At 37.5% G+C, this 23,473-nt stretch overlaps 1 long non-coding RNA gene across 1 annotated transcript in view; it reads right to left on the bottom strand.

Moving 5' to 3' along the window:
• Positions 1-4,783: 4,783 nt before the first annotated feature.
• LOC139034349 (uncharacterized) overlaps positions 4,784-23,473 on the bottom strand; it is a 106,315-nt gene continuing 87,625 nt past the window's right edge. Inside the window, exon 3 of the long non-coding RNA XR_011486793.1 lies at positions 4,784-7,618. This is a non-coding gene — a long non-coding RNA (uncharacterized lncRNA). The remainder of the gene's footprint in view (positions 7,619-23,473) is intronic.

Below are 23,473 nucleotides of genomic sequence, written 5' to 3'. Positions count from 1 at the left end.
ACGCCCTTGAATTCTGGCCCACATTGAACTTTTTGGTTCCAACTTCTTTGTTGCTTTTTCTAATTCTTTGGCCCAGAGCTTGTGTGCTTTCCACCCCCCAGGGGTTCCGCTGAGCAGGCCTGGTTGGAAGAGATCCCAGCAGAGAGCAGAGGTCTGGGGATTATTGAAGTGGTTTTCTTTTTAATCACTTACAAAAACATAGACAAAGCCAATCACCAACCATATGATTTGCTCCAAGTCACTGGGCCTCTAAATTCCCTTAACAAAGCCAGAATCAATGCTTTCCCAGCAGTGTTGTAGTTTAAGCGTCTCTCAAGTTTGAAAACCATATTGCTCTGGGAAGGAGAGGGAAACAGAAAAAAAAATGACTTGAACACATGAATAAAGTGGAGAACACAGTTAAACTATCATGCTTGATATAGTGTGGATATTTATGTGTCTCTACTCCGTTCCAGCACTTTGAAAATTTACTTTCACTTTATTTCCCAGTTGATGAAGCTTAACATAATCTCTGTGCCTTCCTCTCATACCCCTCTGATGTTTTCTTCCATGGGGTTTGCAATCAAAAAGTACTTCTTAACAGCCAAATTAAGAACAGAAGAAGAAGAGACCGAGATAAATCTGATTGCATTGGTCCTTACCAAAATTTAATTAACTAGCATTTAAATAAACACTCTCAAGGCAATTTCAGGGAAAGAAGAAAGGCTCTGAAAGAGGAATCACAACTTCAATATCCTACTGGTCAAGCATTCTTCAGAATTGTCCCTAGAGTCGCATGAAGTCCCCACTTCCAAAAAACAAACAAACAAAAATCTGATGGTTTGCACAAAGGATCAATTTCATTTTATTGCATATGTGTAATTATCAAGACATTAGTCCAGGTGATAACATTCATTCCCACCCACATCAACCACTCTACCCCCACCACAGCAGTTTAAATAAGAAAGCAATCTGTCCACTTCAAAACTAAATGTTTTCCATTTTTTGCCCTCTTTCATAAACATCAGCACACTTAGTCAAGCAGAGGCCAAGTGCCAGCCGCAATAAGACTCCACTAACACCAAGATGTGGGAGTTGGCTGTGTCCCTCTGAGGCTTGCACAGAATGGCATGAAGAGTAACGAATGCACAGAGGGACCCTGCAGAGCACAACACGGTTTGGGTTTATGACTCACTGGAACACTGTGGGTAGGAGTGAGCCTCCTAAATCTACATGCACTTGGTATTTTCTGGCTTTGAACACATACTGACTCATTTTTCAACACGTTCAGGCTTCTTTCACTTTCAACTGCCCAATCCCCATACTCCTACCCCATGTCTGTCCTTTCCCTCTCCTCTTTTCCCACCAAATACACTGTAGCCAATTTCACAGAAGCTTCCCAGTCCTCTTCTAAATGTCTCTGTCTTCTCAGGGCAGATGACACCTAGGGCTCAGGTTACTCTGAGGTAATGTTAACAAATTGAGAAATTTCAAATTCCATTGTATATTTAAATTGTAATATCTCAAATATGGCAAATAGATGAGAAAACAATGGAAACAGTGACAGACTTCATTTTCTCAGGCTCCAAAATCACTGCAGATTGTGACTGCAGCCATTAAATTAAAAGCTGCTTGCTCCTTGGAAGGAAAGCCATGACAAACCTAAACAGCATATTAAAAAGCAGAGACATTACTTTGTTAACAAAAGTCTGTCTAGTCAAAGCTGTGGCTTCTTCAGAAGTCATGTATGGATGTGACAGTTGGACCATAAAGAAAGCTGAGCACCAAAAAATTGATGCTTTTGAACTGTGGTGTTAGAGAAGACTCTTGAGAGTCCCTTGGACTCTGGATCCAACTAGTCCATCCTAAAGGAGATCAGTCCTGGGTATTCATTGGAAGGACTAATGCTGAAGCTGAAACTCCAATACTTTGGCCACCTCATGCAAAGAGTTGACTCATTGAAAGAGACCCTGCTGCTGGGAGGGATTGGGGGCAGGAGGAGAAGGAGACAACAGAGGATGAGATGGCTGGATGGCATCACCGACTGGATGGACATGAGTTTGAGCAAGCTCTGGGAGTTGGTGATGGACAGGGAAGCCTGGTATATTGCAGTCCATGAGGTTACAAATAGTTGGACAACACTGAGTGACTGAACTGAACTGACTGATCTCACATATAAACTAAAGGCTTACTAATCAATGTATAAAAATGCACCTTAATATTACAAATAATAAGTACCTAATAATTTGGTTGCAACAGTCACAGTCCTTAAAATACTGAAGAAACATTGCACATATAATTCTGTGTTTAAAATATACAGAGGAGCTAGGTACACTAAGAGGATTTGAAATTAAAGAGAATCAATATTTCAACCTTTACTATCATTGAGACTTATGATTGTTGTCCAGTATGAAAACTAATGCAACTGTTAACTTTGCTATATAAAGAAAATAAACAAAATTGAAATGATACTGTACTAACTTGCATGGTTGGGTCTGTTTCATATTGTGATTGTTATTTCTGCTTCTATTCTGCAGGTGGCCCACGAATTACCATATTTTAAATAGTTTATAAAATAAGAAGGCAACAATGACAAAAGTTCAGAAATCAAGAGTACTACAACATACCTTTCCTTAGTAGGTGATTCAAATTATCTGAGTGGATCTTCTAAGTTAAATTGGATATATGTACCTAAGCTTTGGTTATGTCTGTCTGATTTCCAAATGAAATGAAATCTGTTACTAGAAGAAAAGAAATCACTAGAAAACTCACTGCTGTTATGTGGTTAACATTAGTCATTTAACAGTGAGGTTACTTCCTACTGAGGCCAGACTGAAAAGGCTATGATAATTTCTTTGCACATAATAGCAATGTACTAAATAAGGAACTGATTAGATTACAATTATAAGAGCCTTCATAAAGTCCTAAATATATAATTGGCAGGGTTCCTCCGAGTTGAAAGTGCTAATCTCCAATACTCCAATACACATAAGCTCTGGCTTGGCTTGTCTTGTTAGGTAAACAAAATGTGTCTTGCCTGTCATTGCCATAAAATATTAATGCACTGGAAGTCTCTAAACCTTGCTAAGCATAAGGCCTATTATCACACTTAAGAGCAAAGCAATCTAATAAATCGCTGGCTGTATAAAAACTCAGTCAGCTGGCAGAGACAGTAATCTCCCTAAGGGATAGTAAGAACCTCATCTTCAACTTCAGCAGCTGCAGTTCCAGAGAAATTATGTTTCTCTGCTCAGTAAAAATACATTTGTGCTGAATTCTGTTATTTAAACTCTAATGGAATCATTAGGAATATCCATACATTATGAGTAAAAGAAAATTAACTTAAAAAAATCTACAATGCTATCATATAAAAGTCATAGTATTTTTATTTGTTTAGAGGGCTAACACTGATATAAAATGAAGCTGTGTATTTCTCATACCCATTTTGAAAGTATGAACTCCTTAACTCATATAAAGTCATGTGTAAACACCAAGCATTAAATTGATATCCTTAATTGAAAACAACTTACTTGTTTGGCCCTGGTATGAGGTCCTTCAGGCAACATATAAACTTAAATGCAAAATGATTGTTATACACCTTTAAAACTGTTATAAAAGTGACAGTATACCTATCCAATTTCTGAAAACAATAGGAAGATGTATTTTTGAATGGTGTGTGTGCTGTATGATCACTTCAGTCATATCGGACTCTTTGAGACCCTCTGGACTGTAGCCCCCCAGGCTCCTCTATCCATAGGATTGTCCAGGCAAGAATACTAAAGTGGATTTCTGTGCTCTCCTCCAGAGGGTCCTCCTGACCCAAGGATTGAACCTGCATCTCTTTTGTCTCCATATATCTTTATTTACCAACCCCCCCACACATAAACTCTGAATTACTTAAATCAACATATTTCCAGTAATAGAGGAAAGAGGGGCAAATAGATTTCTTAAATAGTTATAACTGCTTTCACGTATATTATTTTCATTTTAATCTCATAATAATCCAGTACAATAAGCAAAATTATCACGTCCATGTCAAACACAGAAACAGGTCATTTGTCACTCAGTCGTGTCCAACTCTTTGCAACCCTGTGGACTATGCAGTCCATGGAATTCTCCAGGCCAGAATACTGGAGTGGGTATCCTTTCCATTACTCCAGGGTACCTTCCCAACCCAGGGGTTGAACCCAGGTCTCCCACATTGCAGGCAGATTCTTTACCAGCTGAGCCACAAGGGAAGACCAAGAATACTGGAGTGGGTAGCCTATCCCTTCTTCACGGGATCTTCCCAATCCAGGAATCGAACTGGGGTCTCCTGCATTGCAGATAGATTCTTTACCAACTGAGCTATCAGGAAAGTCTTTAAACTTAGAGACAAATAACGGGCACTTAGCAGGTATTCCTTATACATATGAAAGGAATGTATAATGTTTTTAATAAGGCCATACCATTTTCTCTACATTGACAGTAACCTTGGCATCAGATAAACTAAAGAAAATTATCATTACAGTTAAGTGGGCATTTCATCATTGAGGAAGGTCTAAATCATAATGAATCCAAAGCACAAAGATCTTCAGTCCTGTGAAAAGTGGGTCTGAAAGTTACACACTTACCTAATTACTCTGGTAATTCTACAGTAGACACTGACATCAACCTCTCTGAATTCCTAGCACTGATTTCATTTGTTCAATCAGCACTCATCTGCTTTATATGCAGCATGAGTGAGCTGCTGAAGTTATAAAGGCAATGAAGATTCAATGCCTATCCTCAAGGTGGCAACACCTTTATAAAGAGAAGGGAACAGCTAGCTACCCACTCCAGTATTCTGGCCTAGAGAATTCCGTAGACTGTAGAGTCCATGGGGTCTCAAAAAGTCAGACAAGACTGAGTGACTTTCACTCACTCACTCAAAGTGAAATTAGACTTTCCAGGTGGCGCTAGTGGTAAAGAAATGGCCTGCCAATGTAGGAGACATAAGAGATGTGGGTTCAATCCCTAGGTTGGGAAGATTCCCTGAAGAAGGGTATGACAACCAACTCCAGTATTCTTGCCTGGAGAATCCCATGGACAGGGGAGCTTGGTGGGCTACAGTCCATAGAGTTGCAAAGAGTCGGACACGACTGAAACGGCTTGGCATGCACACATGCAAAGTGAAATTAAATAATGCATCAGGTATGTTGACAATAGGTACTCAATGAGAGACAAGATACAAAAAATATATATATTCCTTCATTTTCTATGCGGGCTTCCCTGGTGGCTCAGATGGTAAAGAATCCACCTGCAATGTGGGAGAACTGGGTTTAACCCCTGACTTGGGAAGAGGGCATAGCAAACCACTTTAGTATATTCCTTCATTTTCTGAAATAAAATCTATCCTGGACTTCAAAATTTTATATGCCAATGTTGGCAAGAAGAGTGTGAGCAGCCATATCCATATTGACTTCTCTCCCCCTTGCTTTATTTGACCCCGGAAAATTGCAGATTACCTCAAGTCTAGAGGATGGTGGTTTTTTTCTGCTGTCATAGTTCATTCTGTGGCACTATGCCAATAAAGCCTTTACCCACAGACCAGATCTTTGTTGAGACTTCAGGGAACAGTCAACATAGTGGCCAGTTTCCACCACTCAAAAATGTCTTACTTTCAGGTGTTTCCATTCCCTACCTCCCCCCAAAAAACTTCCAACATTATTTGCTGGTTCCTCTCCTTTCTTTTGTATTCAGAATTATTTTATCATTGGCCCTAGCTTCTCTCTCTTCCTATTGTGTAAAAGATCCAATATTTTCCACTTGGTTGCCTCCTTTGACAATTGGGTGTAATGGTATATAGCAACACTGAACGACTCATAGAGTCAGACTCGACTCCTAAAGTAAAAAATGCTTGTATATCTATTCTAAGGCAAAAATAAAAAACATCAGTTCAGAGAAATACAGTACCAGTCAGCCAGTTTCCTCTTACCCTAAGGATGAAGTCCATTCTTTTACAGGCAGCAGCAAATAAATAACAAGGTTGATTTGATACATCCACATTTTTTAATGCTCAGTATGTACATATTCTGTAGATATATGTTATACCTATAACACAAGTTCTCAAAAAGCATGTGGATGAAGTGCTATCTAATCCTTCAGTTACACCATGCTCTTTCATGATCCCATTTATATATATGTATATACATATATACATATGTATATATATATACATATGCATATACATAACATTTTTTCTTTTGGAATGAAAATGCTGAATTTTCAAGGCTCAGTTCATATGTCAACATTTCCATTAATTAATTCCCAACTTCTCTAGGCAAAGAAATCTCTCATTTCCATAGTATTTTAACATCATTACTTAGTATATTTGAAAGTCAGTTCAGTTCAGTCGCTCAGTCATGTCCGACTCTTTGTGACCCCACGAACTGCAGCACACCAGGCCTCCCTGTCCATCACCAACCCCCAGAGTTTACCCACACTCATGTCCATCGAGTCGGTGATGCCATCCAACCATCTCATCCTCTGTCATCCCCCTTCTCCTCCTATCCAATCTTTCCCAGCATCAGGGTCTTTTCCAGTGAGTCAGCTCTTAGCATCTGGTGGCCAAAGTATTGGAGTTTCAGCTTCAACATCAGTCCTTCCAATGAACACTCAGGACCCATCTCCTTTAGGATGGACTGGTTGGATCTCCTTGCAGTCCAAGGGACTCTCAAGAGTCTTCTCCAACACCACAGTTCAAAAGCATTCTTCAGCGCTCAGCCCTCTTTATAGTCCAACTCTCACATCCATTCATGACCACTGGAAAAACCATAGCCTTGACCAGACAGACCTTTGTTGACAAAGTAACATCTCTGCTTTTTAATATGCTGTCTAGGTTGGTCATAACTCTCCTTCCAAGGAGAAAGCGTCTTTTAATTTCATGGCTGCAATCACCATCTGCAGTAATTTTGGAGCCCAAAAAAATAAAGTCAGCCATTGTTTCCACTGTTTCCCCATCTATTTGCCATGAAGTGATATTTGAAATTGCATCATAATTATCTGTTTAGTTGTCTGTCTCTATCCCAGATTATATATCACATTCTGGAAGACATGTACTATTTCCAGTTCATGACTGTGTTCCCAGGAGAATGCAGTCTCAACTTTGGAATACCTAGGATGACAATAACAGGGTGACAAAGAGGGGATGTTAAGACCAAAAAATAGCCAATATCAAGATAGTGGCTGGGCCAATACCCCAAAATGTTGACTAATCATTCAAGTAATCCAGCTCAGTAGGGTGGGTTTTCTCAATAAGAACCACTGGGTAATAGTGAAATTGGTGAAACTTGGCATCAGGCTAACAGCAGTATTTGGATCTAAAAGATTCTCCTGGGTTAAATCTAGACATCAGCTGGTGGTGATATCTAGCGCAGAGGCTGATGAATCATGATGATAGTATCCGCTAAGTTGCTTCACTCATGTCTGCCTCTGTGGGACTCTATAGACTGTAGACCGCCAGGCTCCTCTGTCCATGGGAATTCTCCAGACAAGAATATTGGGGTGGATTGTCATGACCTCCTCCACAAATCTTCCTGAGCCAAGGAGTGAACCCACGTCTCTTATGTCTCCTGCAATGGCAAGCGTTTTCTTTACCACTAGCACCATCTGGGAAGCCCTGAAATGTATACCAACAATGTAAATGAGAGACCAGAATAGGAGAGGAGACAATGAAAGAGTCGAACACTAGGACCAAGAGTTTTTCATTTGCATTCCTTTAAAATACTATTCATCAGTAATAATAGTAATAATGAATAGTAGCAATTGTTAATATTATCAGCAGTAATAATAAAGAAAAATATTTCCCAAAGTACTCAGTATACGTACTGAGTATACACATAATATATGTATTACATATTATATAAATATATATAATAATGAGCTATTAGCTCATTAGCCAGAATGAGGTAAATAAAATAACACACTCAAATATGTTAACAGTATGAATGAAGTGCTCAATGACAAACCCAATACTAAAATACTGTATTTCTTACTTTTCCCTAAAATATCTAATCTGAACTCCAAGACTCCATTTGCCAGTGTTGGCAAAAGGTCACTATCAGTCATGTTGGTTTGGTCTCCCTTGATTTCCTTAGTCCCAGAAAAATGGAAAAACACCCAAGCCTTAAGCATGCTGTTTATTCCTAGAGTCACCTGATCCCTCTTAGTTGATTATTGTCAACTGGGCTTTCTTGATTGCCTTAAATCAATAATTATACATTCCCTGGGTCTGAGAATGTTATCATACAAATAAAGTCAACCAAAAAAAAGTGAAAATGGCCATTAGGTAGGCCACCAACAGTATCTATCACAATCTGTTGAAAAAATGTCCCTCAAAATATCAAGAAGAGACAGAAGTAGGAATAATGAAAGATGAGTTATTTAAAATATTTAGAAAAGAGAAATATCAATTTAAGTTAACATATTAATTTTACAAGGAAAAATAAATAAATATGGGGCAAGATATTTTAGAAAAAATAATGACTTAAAATTATCAGAGTTAAAGAAAAATGTAAGATCTCTGATTGAAACAAAGCATAATGGCAAACTGGATAAATTAGGACAAATCCACATTGAGACATGTTATAGTGAAAATTAAGAACATCAAGTAAAACTAAAAGGATAAGTTCTAGAGAGGAAAATCCAATCACTCATATGAGTTAGGGAGAAGGAAATGGCAACCCACTCCAGTGCTCTTGCCTGGAGAAGCCCAGGGACGGGGGAGCCTGGTGGGCTGCTGTCTATGGGGTTGCACAGAGTCGGACACGACTGAAGCGACTTAGCAGCAGCAGCAGCATATGAGGTTAGAATCAGATTGACACTGAAATTCTCAAGGACAGTATTATAGTCAAGAAGACAATGAAATTATAATTTCAAAGCATTGAAAGGAAAGTACATTATACTCAACATCCAATTAAATAGTTTCTCTATATGTGAGTGTGAAGTAAAATATTATTGGCACATTATCAATTCAAAAAGTTTATCACACCAAAACCCCTTTGACATGTTCTCCAGAAAGTAAAGAGCTACCCCAAAAAGGATGCTGCAAATACAAGGGAACTAAAAGTGAATAAATAATTTAGGGAAATATTTTATTATTTAAAATAGCAATTATGATAAGAAAAATTTTAAAAGGAAGAAAATATTCCTAACAGTCAAAAATTAAAACTATAGGTGATGTACATATGGAGGGTTTGTTATTGTTTAACCTATTGAAATCAAATTTATGAATATTTATAAGCTAAAAAACTAAGCAAAAACAAGACTTAAGCATAAGATTTAATAAAGGGTAAAACCATTTTCAAATCAGTAGAAAAAATTCTTTATAATCAATGGATATTAAGAAAATAGAAAAAAGCCTTTGAATAAATTGATAAAATAGAATACATTGTCAGAAGTAAATTCCAGTATAATAGTAACTAAAAGAACTGTAAATGTCTGTTATCATTAATCAAAAGACTTGCTGATGGAATTTTTTTTAAGAGTCAGAAATATTAAACAGGAAAACATGAAGTCTGAAAGTTCAGGGACAGAAAAAAGTGACTTCATGCATGTGGGAACCAAGGGAAAGCAAGAATCAAACAAAATAATTTAAAATAAATATAAGAATAAAATAAATATAAGAATAAAAATAAAATAAAAACGAGAATAAAAAGAGATGTTATATATTTATTGGTTATCTATAATCATCATGATTCTGTCTTCATATAATAGTACAACTAAAAATACTACATAATAAGTTCTCACAAAACTGCATGGAAACATGAATGAGTCAACAATTGTAAATGGAGGCTATTTCACTTATTAAATAATGCATGCGCATGTGTGCATGCTCAGTCATGTCCCACTCCTGCAACTCCATGGATTGTAGCCTGCCAGGCTCCTCCGTCCATGGGATTTTCCAGGCAAGAGTACTGGAGTGGGTTGCCATTTCCTACTCCAGGGCATGTTCCCTACCCAGAGATGGAACCCATGCCTCCTGAGTCTCCTGCATTGGCAGGTAAATTCTTTACCACTAAGCCATCTGGGAAGCGGTATTAAATAATAACTGGCAATAAATCAAAGAGACTAAAATAAAAGCAAATATATTTCTTACAGATTAAAAAAAAAAAAAGCTCCAAGTAATAAACTTTATATCAACAAAGATTACGAATTTTTTAAACCAAAATCAGAAAATTTAGAAAAATTCTCCTTGTAGAAGGCCACGAAGTCTCAATAAATTCCTATGTGTGTGTGTTAGTCATTCAGTCATGTCCAACCAATAAATTTCTAAGAATCAATATTGTACAGCCTTTATCAATGAAGCAGTATAATTATAAATCAATGGTACAGAGATAGCTAAAATATTACTAAAATATTAATGTCTAAAAGAAAATACTTCTCAATAACCCTCTGATTCAACATGGAATTAGAGCAGAAAGATAGCAGTAGCCCTATATTTTAAAGTTTGATCATTCTTAAAGCTGTATTGGAGCTAGAGTTGACTATAATCTCCATATGAACTGATAAAGCTGAAAACAAACATTAAACAAATAGCAAATTAGAATTAACACATTTTTTAGTGCAAGTACAGTATCCAAAAAAAGTTCAGACTTCTTTATGAATACTGTAATCTGTATTAGATGGCACAATATAAAAACTACTAGGAAAAATATTTTATCACACACAAAAAAAGGGCACCAGGATGGAAATATTCCTGGGTTCAACATCTTAGTCAGATGCTTAGGAGTTTAGGCAATGAAAAAAGTACAGGAACACTGATCCTCAAATCTATTTCAGGAGTTGCTATCTGCACAATCATGGACCATAGACAGATGGTCCACATTACTCAAAGGGGTAAAAGTGAGACCAATGTCTGGGAATTTCAGTAGGCAGAAACAGTAAGATGATTTTTTTTTTAAGATATCCTTAACTGTAAAAAGCAGATTAAAAACAATTGCTCAAAATAGTTAAAAACTTATGAAATAGGATGTTCAAGCAGAGGTGACCTCGCAATGCAACAGAAGGAACTCTATTGTAGAACAGTCACTGAAGAATAGGACATCTATGGCCCCTGGGGACTCAAAATTTCTCAAGTTCTCTGTTTTCACAATAAAAATATCAACTCTGAAAAGTAGTTTTGTATGCAAGGAAGTGGTGATTTCAATAGAAATTTAACACTTTCTTATTTCTAGTCAGTTATCTTTTAGTTCACAATCTTAATGATGTAAAGTAATTTAGCCTACAATACTTTTAGCCCTGATTTACCCCTCTCTACCACAAGTAGAGTGCTAAGCACATGTGTGTCTTTCTTTCACAATAGTGTGTGTGTGCTCAGTTACTCAGTTGTGCCAACTTTTTGAGACCCTATGGGCTATAGGGAAAGACACTGAATTCTTGTTTCTATTGTCAACATTGGCTGCTGATTAGAAAATGTTCATGAGAGGAGATTTCCAGTTTACAAAGACAAGGTGAGATATCTTTTAGTAAATGTCTTCAACAATATGAGCTTGAGCAGCAAGGGATGAGGTACCCCTCATTGAAAAATAGAAGAGAAATTGCAGCATAAACCATGTAGAATGCATATATGAAAGGCAATACTCTCATTCATCTGTTAATATATTTATCCATCTACCACGTAAATGACACTATGCATAATAGTGAAGAGCATGGCATGAAGCCTGCCTGTGTGGGTATAACTCCTACTTCTGACACAGGAGAGTTGTATAAAACTTTAAACAAGTTGGTAGATTACTCTGTATTTCAGTTCCTTGGTTTATGAAGGATAATAACAGTACTTCCTGGGTTGATGTGAGGATTACATGATGATAGATAGAACAAGAACAATAGATCACAAGGCACCTACAGATACACAGTGCCTAGAACAAAGACTGGCCTATGTGCTATCTAAGTGTTAGATGTTACTATTAGTTTCCAGGTACTGAGCTAGCTGCCAGCAATACAATATTTGGTAAATGAAATGTAATTTAAGATCATATCATACAGAGTATGATAGGGCAGATTACGGAAATTTACTTGGCCCTAAAAATACAAGGAAGCTGTTTAAAGCTTTGAAATGGGCAGGTCAAATGGTCACCTTTGTTTATTCTAAAGATTATTCTGACTGCCGTGAGATGAATGGATTGATTAGGGAAAGGGATAAGTGGACACAAAGAGAGACGAGTGAAATGTATTAAATGCCAAAACCAGTTGCAAAGGAAGGTTGAAAATTTCTTCTTTTGTGAAAACTTGTTGTGTGTCTGTGTGCATGTCTCTGTATGTGTGTTTATCGTGACTAAATTATCTGTGGGATCAACTCTGCATTAAGAACTAGAATAAATAACCCTCTGAACTTTGCAAAGTTTATAAGCTTCTCTAAGAATTAATTTCCTCTTTTTGTAAAATGTAGATGCACAGCATTTTCGTGAGAACTAAATAAAAAACTGTATGCAAAAAAAAAAAATCTTTTTAACCTTAGAGCCCAATATAAATATTCCAGCTGTCATAATTATGTGGGGATGTGGGAGGGGAAACTAAATCTCAAGTTCTCATCTAGGATGTTTATTTTACCAAAGGAAAAGCATAAAGATGGAAATGTGATATCAGGAGGTAAGAAGTTGTGTGATTAATATCTGTTCTTACAAACCAAGTTTTTCCTCTAAGAATGTCCTTCATCTGGAATGATGTTTCAAGGTTCCCTGTCTATGACCAACTGCTTCTATGTATTCAGCTCACTCCTTCACGACTCTAATTCTTACAATTTTACCCCTCTAGGACAAGATCCAAGCATCTATTTTTTAGCTTTTCCTCACTGCTGTCATGTCCTCACATCTCTCTTTAAACCCAGCTTAAATTCCATGGTCAATCAGCATAATTATTTCTGTGCACCACCTCCCCACTCAGTTCATCATATGGCCCTGGAAAAATCCCCACCTAGTTAAACTGAATCATTCACATACACTTCTCTCACTCCTGGGAGCTGAATACATGAACAGCAAAACCACACTGACTGGACTCTGGACTCATTCTATAACCATGATTACCAACTACAACCTATTCCACTTCCCTTCATCTACTCCCTCTCCCATTCTTCTAGACTACTGTCTCCTGGTTGAGCCTCTGTTCAAATTCCAACTCTTCTGCCTTCATCCTTATCCTCAGCTTCTGTCCATTTCACTGAGGAAGGGAAAAAAATCAGAAGATAACTTTCACAGAATCTGCAACCCCACCTCCCTTTAACACACATCTGTACCCATACCTTCCACCCTCTTTCTTGTCACTACAGAGTGACACTCTGTCCAAATTAAAGCCGGTCTCTCCCTTCACGCACTGGATCCCAGCCCCACTGGCTACTCCAAGACATTGCACACTGCTCTTTCATTGTCCTACTCACTGTTTTTCCTCACTCTACTAGATTACTACTATCAGCATACAGGCATTCTAAAATCTCTCTACCGCACATTATCCTCCAGATTCCATCCTGTTTTTCCGCTCCCCTACATGAGGACACTGTTCTAGAAAGTTGCCTCTATCTCCCCATCATTCATATACATTCTCTTTTCTCCCTCCATCCCTCTCTCCCTCCTCTCCCTCTTTCCCTCTACTTCCTTTTCTCTCTCTCTCTCATACACATACACACATCAGTTTTTCCCATCAGTGTACAAACATCCTACTATTTCTTCCACTGCTAAAAGAAAAAGGAAAGTGAAAGTGAAGTCGCTCAGTCATGCCCGGCTCTTTGAGACCCCATGGACTGTAGACTACCAGGCTCCTCCATCCATGAGATTTTCCAGGCAAGAAGACTGGAGTAGGTTGCCATTTCCTTCTCCAGATCTTCCCAACCCAGGGATTGAAACCAGGTCTCCTGCATTATAGGCAGATGCTTTAACCGTCTGAACCACCAAGGAAGGAAAACCCCCACAATCCTTCCAGCTAAATGTTCTATTTCATTTCTTGTTCCTGGGAGTAAATTCTCAGGACTGGTATTTGATATAATATCTCCAGTTTCTCTCCTCTTTATTTTCCTAAGAATTCTTATACTTCTGCACCTACCACTTCAACTTAATGTTCTTATCCAGCTCACAAGTGACCTCCATTTTGCTAAATCCAATAGCTCATTCTCATATTACTTATCCATAACAGCAGCATTTTATACTTTGCTATTTAGCAATCACCCCAAACTGGAAATTTTGGACTCAGCCTTTGTTTGGGTCCTCTTACCTTATGGTCATCTTGTCATTCTGACTACCAATATGAAACAACCATCTCCCCTCCCTATAACACACACACACACAGACACACACACACACACACACACACACACACACAGAGGCACATGAATCCACAATGCATGCATACACAGACTCATTAAAGAAGATCCTATATTCTTTATCCTACTTGTTTTTTTCCCTATGGCATATGTCACCATTTGACAGACTATGCATTTACTTATTTATATTTCATAGCCCACCATTAGAATGTAAGTTCCACAAGGATATGACTTTGTTTTATTCATCCTTACATCCCCAGTGCCTACAAATGTGTTTGACATTTAGAAGGTATTCAGCAAGTTTTCTTGGAATAAATGAGTGAAATATTTAAATTTAGGAAATTTTTCAGAAGAGGAAAATACTTGTTTATATAGCAACACAAATCAAACAGGTCAACAAGCCCCAACAAATATTCTACACAAGCATCTTTTCATTTGTAGTATTTATAACTTGTCTATATCCAAAACGTGATATATGAGGTAGCTGTAATGTTGATTAGCACTGCTATTTATAAACTGAGTGCAGAGTATACTGTCTCTCTCTTATGAAGGAAAAACAAGGCTAATTCTTTTCATAAAATATGGGTAAACCTTTCAAAAGGGGGGAGCAGGAACAGATTAATATAGCTTTCTTCAAACAATAACTGTCTAGTAATTTAATTTTTTAAATATATTTAAAAAAATCAAGTGAGCAGGGCTAAAGTTGGGGGATATTTGAGTTAGAAACTGAGAGGATTTTTTAATTTCAGAAGTGAAGACATAAAATGAGCCTTTACTCTCTTCTTTGAGATACCTATGTTTGCTTCTAGTTTTACTAGCTCAAAAGACAACTGCACATACATGAAATATAAGTATTTAAATTTTCATATTATAAAAAAGTCCTTTTAAAGTCTCACTTTGGCATAAAAACAGAAGTTTATCCCAATTTTAAAATATTCAAATTAGTCAAGACATTAAATATCTCTACATGCATTTATTTGCCTAATAGAAGTTTTACCCTATAAAATAGAGACATCTTTTAGTTTCTAGTAAGAAAGTAATTTTCATGGTGAGACTGACTCACTTCTGGAACAAGTTTTCCATAGAAGTAGAGAAGGTTTTGAGGCGATTAAAATAAAACCATACAAAACAGTGGAAAATGTACTATATTATGAGGAAAAATGCTGCCCAATTCCCTGGAGGCTGCAGCCCAGAGCTGAATAGGCCTTTTCAATCTCCAGCCATTATGATTCTAGGTAACTATTCTGAGAAGAGATGAAAGCAGAGGTTTTTCTATCCATGTTGAGTTCGTATTAGCCCCTTGAGGAAATAGGGGTTTTGCAGAAAGTGTGAGTTCTCTGTTACCGAAATGACCTTGTTTAATTTCTTAATAAAACAGGCAATCTAATAATAGCTACACCTTATAATATTAACAAAGCTGCAAAATTACAAGTTAGAATAATTTTCCTTCACTTGGGTGGCAAAATCCTTCAATGTCCTTGTTCCTCTTTTTCTAACTTGCCACCCCTTTTATAGTCTATATTTGCTCTTTAATATTGATTTTACATTTGATTCCAGTCATCCTGTTACAAAGCTGCAGTGTGAAATTGAAAGATTCAAAAGGGAAACAGGACATAGCTGCCACCCTACCATGAGTGAGTCCACTGAATTGTAAATTTATCCTGCATTTAATTACTCAACTAGATGATGCAAGGATAAGATCTCCAGAGTGTTGTACTATCATGAGTTATTTGAGTCTGCTTGCAGTATTAAGCTTTTCTACAGCTAAGCCAAAAGGTTAAAAGTATACATAGAACTTCCAAGGCAAGCATTGTTTTTAAATAGCTGCAAGACCAAAAGAATAACAGGACCTTCTTTTGAATGAATGCTTTCGTTTCAAAAACTTAAGTTGAAGTAGGAGAGTTTAGTGCAAAAAAACTGTGTTTTATCAAGCAAATTTACACATGTTTAGGTCAGTAATGGGGGTAGAAAGCCCTCCCCATACCAGTTTCTACCACAATCATAGTCCCATTAGCTGGTGTTTGTATAATGAATAGCAAAGATGATTACACTTGTGAGATGAATCAGCAATTCCCAATTAGAGCAGCAAAATAAAACTGTTTTCTTTCTGAATCACTGTGGAAGGCAAATGGAAAAGTGACAAATAGACTTTGTTCTCCATCAGTGATGGGAGGGGAATTTGTGTTGGGAGCCAAATTTCCAAAGTACGGCATACCGGGCTTGCCAGCAAAACTGTTCACACCCCCACAGAGACCACAAAACCCTGCAGCTGTAATTTCAGAAACACACATGTGTATAAATCAAGTAATTGCACACGTAACTATCCACTTGAGCCTATGTGCCTGGTTAGTTTTGGTTTTTTTTTTTTTTGCAGATGCCCGGGGCACTTGTGTTATTTGGCTCTGAACACAAGGTTTAGTTTAATTGACAGGATATTATCAAATTCAAGCTGACTTGTATGTACAAGTCTCAAAATATGAGGGTGGCATACAGTATCAAACAGCACATATGAATGTTCCATATGTGTGTTTTGCAAGGTCCCTGCAGCTGACTGAATTCTAAACAACAGAAAGGGAAATAATTAAAATGTCAAATTAGTTCTAATCCATGAAAGTACATTTCCAGAGTACTTAATGAAGCAAGATCATTTTGGAACATTCTACCACTTACAGAAAGAGACAGAGTAACAGAAAGAGGCAGGGAACATTGAGCAAGTATTATTTTGCTTTATACAATGATGTTTTTAGGGATGAGGGGGTGATTTGGGTCTATTGGCGGCAAGAACAAGCAGATCCATGTTTCCATGTTCCAGTTGGCTGGAGCCCCAGCAGACAACTATGGAGCAGGATGCTGGCTGCCTGGGAAAGGGGTACTTGTCACAATACAGAATCTGCCTGCAGGCTAAGCTTGTGCTCTAATTTTTCCAGGAGAAATTCAGGTTCATGGGACTTCAGAATAGGTGTAATTACTACTAGTTCCCTACAAATGCTTTACAAGTTCCAGTAAAAATAAAATTAATATGGAACCAGTTTATCCATAAATTCTGCTGAAAGTCAGCACATTTCTGTAATTTTCACCTTGAGAGATAGAAAACATGACATTTATCCCACAAAGATATTTAAACCACCAACCTCTCATCTACCCCCATACTCCAAGAAGTATATAAATTTAAGTAGACACATACAAACATACACACGTGTATGCGCGCGCACACACACACATAATTCCTAATAGAATGATGCCAAAATTCATTAGCAAATAATATGATGCTGCAAGTAGTGTCTCCCATTTCTTACTCTATTTGTAAATCACCTACGTTAATATTGCCACACAGTACAGGGAATTAACTGAGGATCTAAATGAAATATGAGAAATTCACCTTCAGCATACTTTGCATCTGGTTCATATTTTACTAATTAAAATAAAGAAATGAAATCAGAGGTTCCTTTCAAGTATAAAAGGTGATATGGTAAGTATAGCAAAATCAATCTTGTGATAAAATGTCCCATAAGGATGATCTTTCTTAAGACAAAGTCAGTAGTCAGCTAGAGGAAGGAAAAGAGAACTCTCTGCAAAATTTTGTCCTAAAAATGTATGCAAAATCCCACTGGTCCATTTGGGCAAAAGTTCCAGTAAATCTTGTTTTTACACAGTGATTATCAAAGAAACCCCTTATATTTGCATTTAACGTTAGCCAGAAATAACACTTCAATGTGACAGCAACAAAATTTAACGTTTCTTTTTTTAATGACTTACAGATTTGTTTTATTGGAAACTTTAACCAAAGGCCTGGTTTTGATAATTTTAGAACTGACAGGCTCTCTTTGCTCTGTTATCAGGGAACTTGAAAATGTATAGGGTGTTTATGGCATATTAAAGAACCATTAGACCATAAAAATAATCTGCCTGTAAAAATGAGGAGGAAAGGTGAAGTGTATAGTGTAGAAAGAACAGTCTGATCACTGTATAAAGGCCCAATAGGAAAGCTATTGATTCCTTTTCCACCAAATAAACATTAAATTTCAGTTGAACTAATAGGTTAAAAAATAAACTTGAATTTAACATGAAGGAAAGAGAGGGAGCAATACAAGAGAAAGAATGCCAGCAACCTACCATACATTTGAAATTATGTCTATGTGTATTGTGAGGGAGGCATATGGAATGATCATCAATAACAGACTCAGAGCTGTGTGCTATTCAAACACAAAATATCTCCCGAAGTAATAATTCTCACTTTGGAGGAAAAAATTTGCTGTATTATATGAAGAATATAACAAGTTTCTTGGCACAAGTTTTTGGCCACATAATAATTATGGTTAATTGTTAATAATTGTGTTATACATCATAATAAAATTATATTGTTATATAATATTACTATAAATGAGCTTAATAATTATATACTACAAGTTTGGAACTTAAAACTGGCTTACTTTTTAAAAATAGAGGATAATCAAAGCTAGTGTTATAATAATATTACTTTATTTAATTTGTATTCCCAAAACCTTTCTCATGAGAATCTTGGGAAAATCATTAATATTTCACATAAGTTAATGTATATATGAAATGTTTTGTGGCAAGGAAACAGGTGAGAACTAGTTCCCAAAAGGAAGCAATTATTTTCATTGTTCTAAAGGGCAAAAGAATCAATGAGTAGATCTAATAAAATATTGATACAGTCTGTATAATATAATCAAAAGTTGACTGAAAATGCTTGTGTGCTAAATTGTACCCATAGGGATAAAAATAGAAGCACATTCTAAATTCCCCCAATGTCTCTGCATTCCATGTCTACTACAATGTTTTATCAACTTTATGTATTAAGATATTTCTTTAAAAGCCATTGTTTCTTTCTCTTTTTAAATAGGACTCTAACACTATTACTTTTAAGTTTTTCCTGCAAATAGTTCACAAGAATTTCCTAAGTTTCCTTAAACAACATGTAAAACTACCACTTACCAGAAAATGGTCCCTAGGGAGGAAAAAAAAAAGAACTCATGAATGACCCACACAAGGTGATAAGTTCGGAGATAAGCTTCCTGATCTCATTATGATCACTTTGTCTTACTCATATTAAATTTTTGTAATATTTATTTATTTTTAATTGATTGATGACTGGTTTACAACATTAGTTTGATTTCTGTCATATATCAACATGAATTAACCATAGGTGTTTTTGAATCATTGAATATATATGCAGTTTTTAAAATTTAAATTTAAATCTCAAAATATCAAATGATAGGCTAAGAGACCATCAACACATGACAGAATTTTTTGAACACAATAAACAGAGCTCCTATATATCAATAAGAAAAAGACGTGAAAAAAAATTGTGATAAAATAGGATAGAAAATACTACAGAAAGTAAAATCACAGATAAACAGATGTAAACATGCTCAAATTTATAGTAGTTAAGCCAAGTTATAACAGATTTTATTGTATAGTGCTGTATCATATTGTATTAGATCAGATCATATTATGTCATCAAATCTATAAAAAACAATATTCTGTGTTGTTAAGATTAAACACAGGCACTCATAGATTTCTAATGTTTGAATGAAAGGCTTAAAATATTTTTGCAAAGTAGTCTAGAAATTTCTACTTAAATAAACATATGTAACTCCTTTGACCCATGCATTTTATTTTGAGAAAATTGCACTACAAAAAAACTATTGTCAGCATGTGAAGCTGTTTCTGTTGTAAAGGTTATGGCAACATGGCTTGTAGAGGCAAACTGTACCACAGCAAAATTTGCAAGTAATCTGAATTCAACAATAGGAAAATGATGAAATAGGTTATAGGACAGTCACACTATAGAATAAAATTCAGCTTTCAGAAAGGATGAGTAAATACCAGTAATACTACAAAATGAACAAAGAAATTTTCAGAATAAAATGTCTAGTTTGTTTCCATTATCTAAATGAAATATTAATATATATGAATATAAATATATCACAAGCTACTTGTATATAAAAGACGCTTACTCCTTGGAAGGAAAGTTATGATCAACATAGACAGCATATTAAAAAGCAGAGACATTACTTTGTCAACAAAGGTCCATCTAGTCAAGGCTATGGTTTTTCCAGTAGTCATGAATGGATGTGAGAGTTGGACTATAAAGAGAGCCAAGCACTGAAGAAATAATGCTTTTGAACTGTGGTGTTGGAGAAGACTCTTGAGAGTCCCTTGGACTGCAAGGAGATCCAACCAGTCCATCCTAAAGGAGATGGGTCCTGAGTGTTCATTGGAAGGACTGATGTTGAAGCTGAAACTCCAATACTTTGGCCACCAGATGCTAAGAGCTGACTCACTTGAAAAGACTCTGATGCTGGGAAAGACTGAGGGTGGGAGGAGAAGGAGACAACAGAGGATGAGATGGTAAGATGACATCACCAACTCAATGGCCATGGGTTTGGGTAGACTCCGGCAGTTGGTGATGGCCAGGGAGACCTGGCGTGCTGCGGTTCATGGGGTCGCAAAGAGTTGGACATGACTGAGCGACTGAACTTGTATATTAACACAATAAAAGTTCATATCTTCCTCACACAAATGCCCTTGCCAGTCAGGAGGCCTCCTGCACCTGGAAGTTGTGCAACATAGAACCTGGTGCCTCTAAGGTTTGCACAGCAAGGCCTCAGTCCAAAAGTGACACACATCACCTTCACTCATATTTCATTGGTCATTGGTCAGCATTCATCACATGAACCCAACCTATCAGCAAGGAAGTGGGGTTGGGAAATGCAAGGGGTATTCAGTAAGTACTCATGGTCTCTTCCACAAAATGTATAGCTTAGTAGAAACACATCAAATTGTTAATATAGCTGCTCTTGAGAAAACAAAATAGGTAGAAGGTAAAGATTATGAATATTACTATAAATAATATTTAACCTATAACAAGGAGTGTATACCACTTCAATAAATAAAACTCTGTTAAAGCCATAGATATGTATATACACAACTACCCACACATACAAGTCTATGGGTAAAACCTAATACACGATTAGCTAAGAGGTAAAGTTTGAACGTAAGAGAAAGAAAAGGGAAAGTCACCCAGTGTTATCAGGTTTCTGAGAACATAAGAGGGGATAGGATATAATAAACAAACTGAAGAACTGACCTTAATAAAAGAAAACATAGCTCTTTTGTTGTAAGCAAGAGGAAAAAAATACAGAAAGGATACAGATAGAGGTGAGTTTGTATCTTTGCTATCTACAACATGAGAAAGTGTCTTTCTCATTACTCCTATAAAAAAAGAAGTCAACACTTATTGTTGGGTATCAGGGAATAAAATGACTGGCAAACTGACTAGATAAAATTTGAAATAATGGGCATAGAGAATGGAAAAATGAGGTAGCCAGAGGAGTATATTAGTGTGACCAGTGTATTAGACACAAAGATACCCCCTCAGGTTTCATCAACTGTACTTCTTCCAGAATTTATCCTTAACCTCCAAAGATCACTATTCCCCTGGCACTGTCACCATTTCTGAGATTTCTAAGCCAACTATAGTCTGCATTGAACCCCAAGGTCAGTTCCACAGCTGTTATACCTCACACACTGTTGTCTACACTTCTGATCCTCCTATTCTGCATCTGGGTGAAGTAATATACTGCTGGGGGTAGGATCTGGCTTCCAGAACATCCACCAAGGAACCAGGTGGATAAGCCCAAAAAGTTCTGGATAATTATCTCCTGTGGAATAAAACTTGACTACTGGGAAATAAGAGATGGGATATGATGAGACAGATGAATTCTCCCTTATTTCCCTTTTCATCTACCACTCAATGTGTAGTTCTTATTTGTAGCACAAATCAAGCAAGCATACTTGCCAGGTGTCCTGACATGCCTCTTGAAAACTTATCATGAAGCAGTAAAGAATGATACATCACATTTTATTGCTCCATCTGTATTTCCTTTGTCAGTTTTTCTTTTAACTCACCATTCCCAAGTTGACTTGAGTAACACACACACACACAAATTGCACCTTTAACCATAACTGGTACAGGAAGTGGTTCCAAAAAATAGACGCTCAAGATGAGAACTTGGTGTTGAATGCTTATTTGTATAAAGCCAATAGAGACCCTACTGTGGTAGCTGGTGTGGTATTAAACCTCCAACTGTGACTAACAGGAATGAAGTATATGTGAAAACTGAGGCAATGTGAAATCAGTACTGCAGCACTCAGTAAAAAGAACATGCCGGTGGGGGGGGGGGGGGGGGGCTCCTAAGACGGCAGAGGAATAGGACAGGGAGACCACTTTCTCCCCCACAAATTCATTGAAAGATCATTTGAACGCTGAGCAAATTCCACAAAACAACTTCTGAACGCTGGCAGAGGACACCAGGTCCCCAGAAAGGCAGTCCATTGTCTTCAAAAGGAGGTAGGACAAAATATAAAAGTAAAAAGAGGGACAAACGAGTTAGGGACCATCCCAGGGAGGGAGTTGTAAAAGAGAAGTTTCCAAACGCCAGGAAACCCTCTCACCAGTGGGTCTGTGGGGAGTTTTGGAATCTCAGAGGGCAACATAACCGGGAGGAAAAATAAATAAATAAATAAAAGCCACAGATTACATGTCTACTGGCAACTCCCAGCAGAAAAGTAGCCCATCGGCCCCAGAGACAGCATCCTCTACCAAACTGCGAGCAGGCTCAGAGTTGCTAACCAAGTCTCCCTGGGATCCTGGATGGTTGACATCTGCAGGGAGGGTCGCAGCCAGAGATCAGCTCCGCAGAGGAGCACGTGGCACATCTGAGATGGCGCACCCGGGACCCAGGAGGTGACAAGATGCCCCGCCCCACCTAGGGAGAGTGTGCTCGCCAAGCACCAAGCCGCCTGAGCTGCCCAGACCTGGGAAGGGCACAAAACGCAGGCCCAACTGAGTCTGCGCCTTTGTGGAGAACCTAAGAACCTGAACCTGAGCGGCTTAGACCCGGGAATTGCATGCAACCCAGGGCCCACTTTAGGCAGTTGCCCTACAGAGCAACCTGGAGCCTAAGCAGTGTAGACGGGAAAAGCACACAGGCCATGAGCAGGGACAAACCCAGTGTGGCCGAGACACTGCGAGCACTCCCCACACACGCCAGAGACATTTGTTTGCAGTGTTCCCCCTTCCCCACAGCACGACTGAACAAGTGAGCCTAAATAAGTGACCACCTTCACCCCCTTGCGTCAGGGTGGAAATTAAGACACTGAAGAGACTTGCAAACAGAGGAAGCCAAAATAAAAAGA

The sequence above is a fragment of the Odocoileus virginianus genome, chromosome 3, assembly GCF_023699985.2.
Source record: "Odocoileus virginianus isolate 20LAN1187 ecotype Illinois chromosome 3, Ovbor_1.2, whole genome shotgun sequence".
Taxonomy (NCBI): Eukaryota; Metazoa; Chordata; class Mammalia; order Artiodactyla; family Cervidae; genus Odocoileus; species Odocoileus virginianus.
Note: the sequence above shows the minus strand (reverse complement) of the source record. Positions and strands in the feature narration are given on the sequence as shown.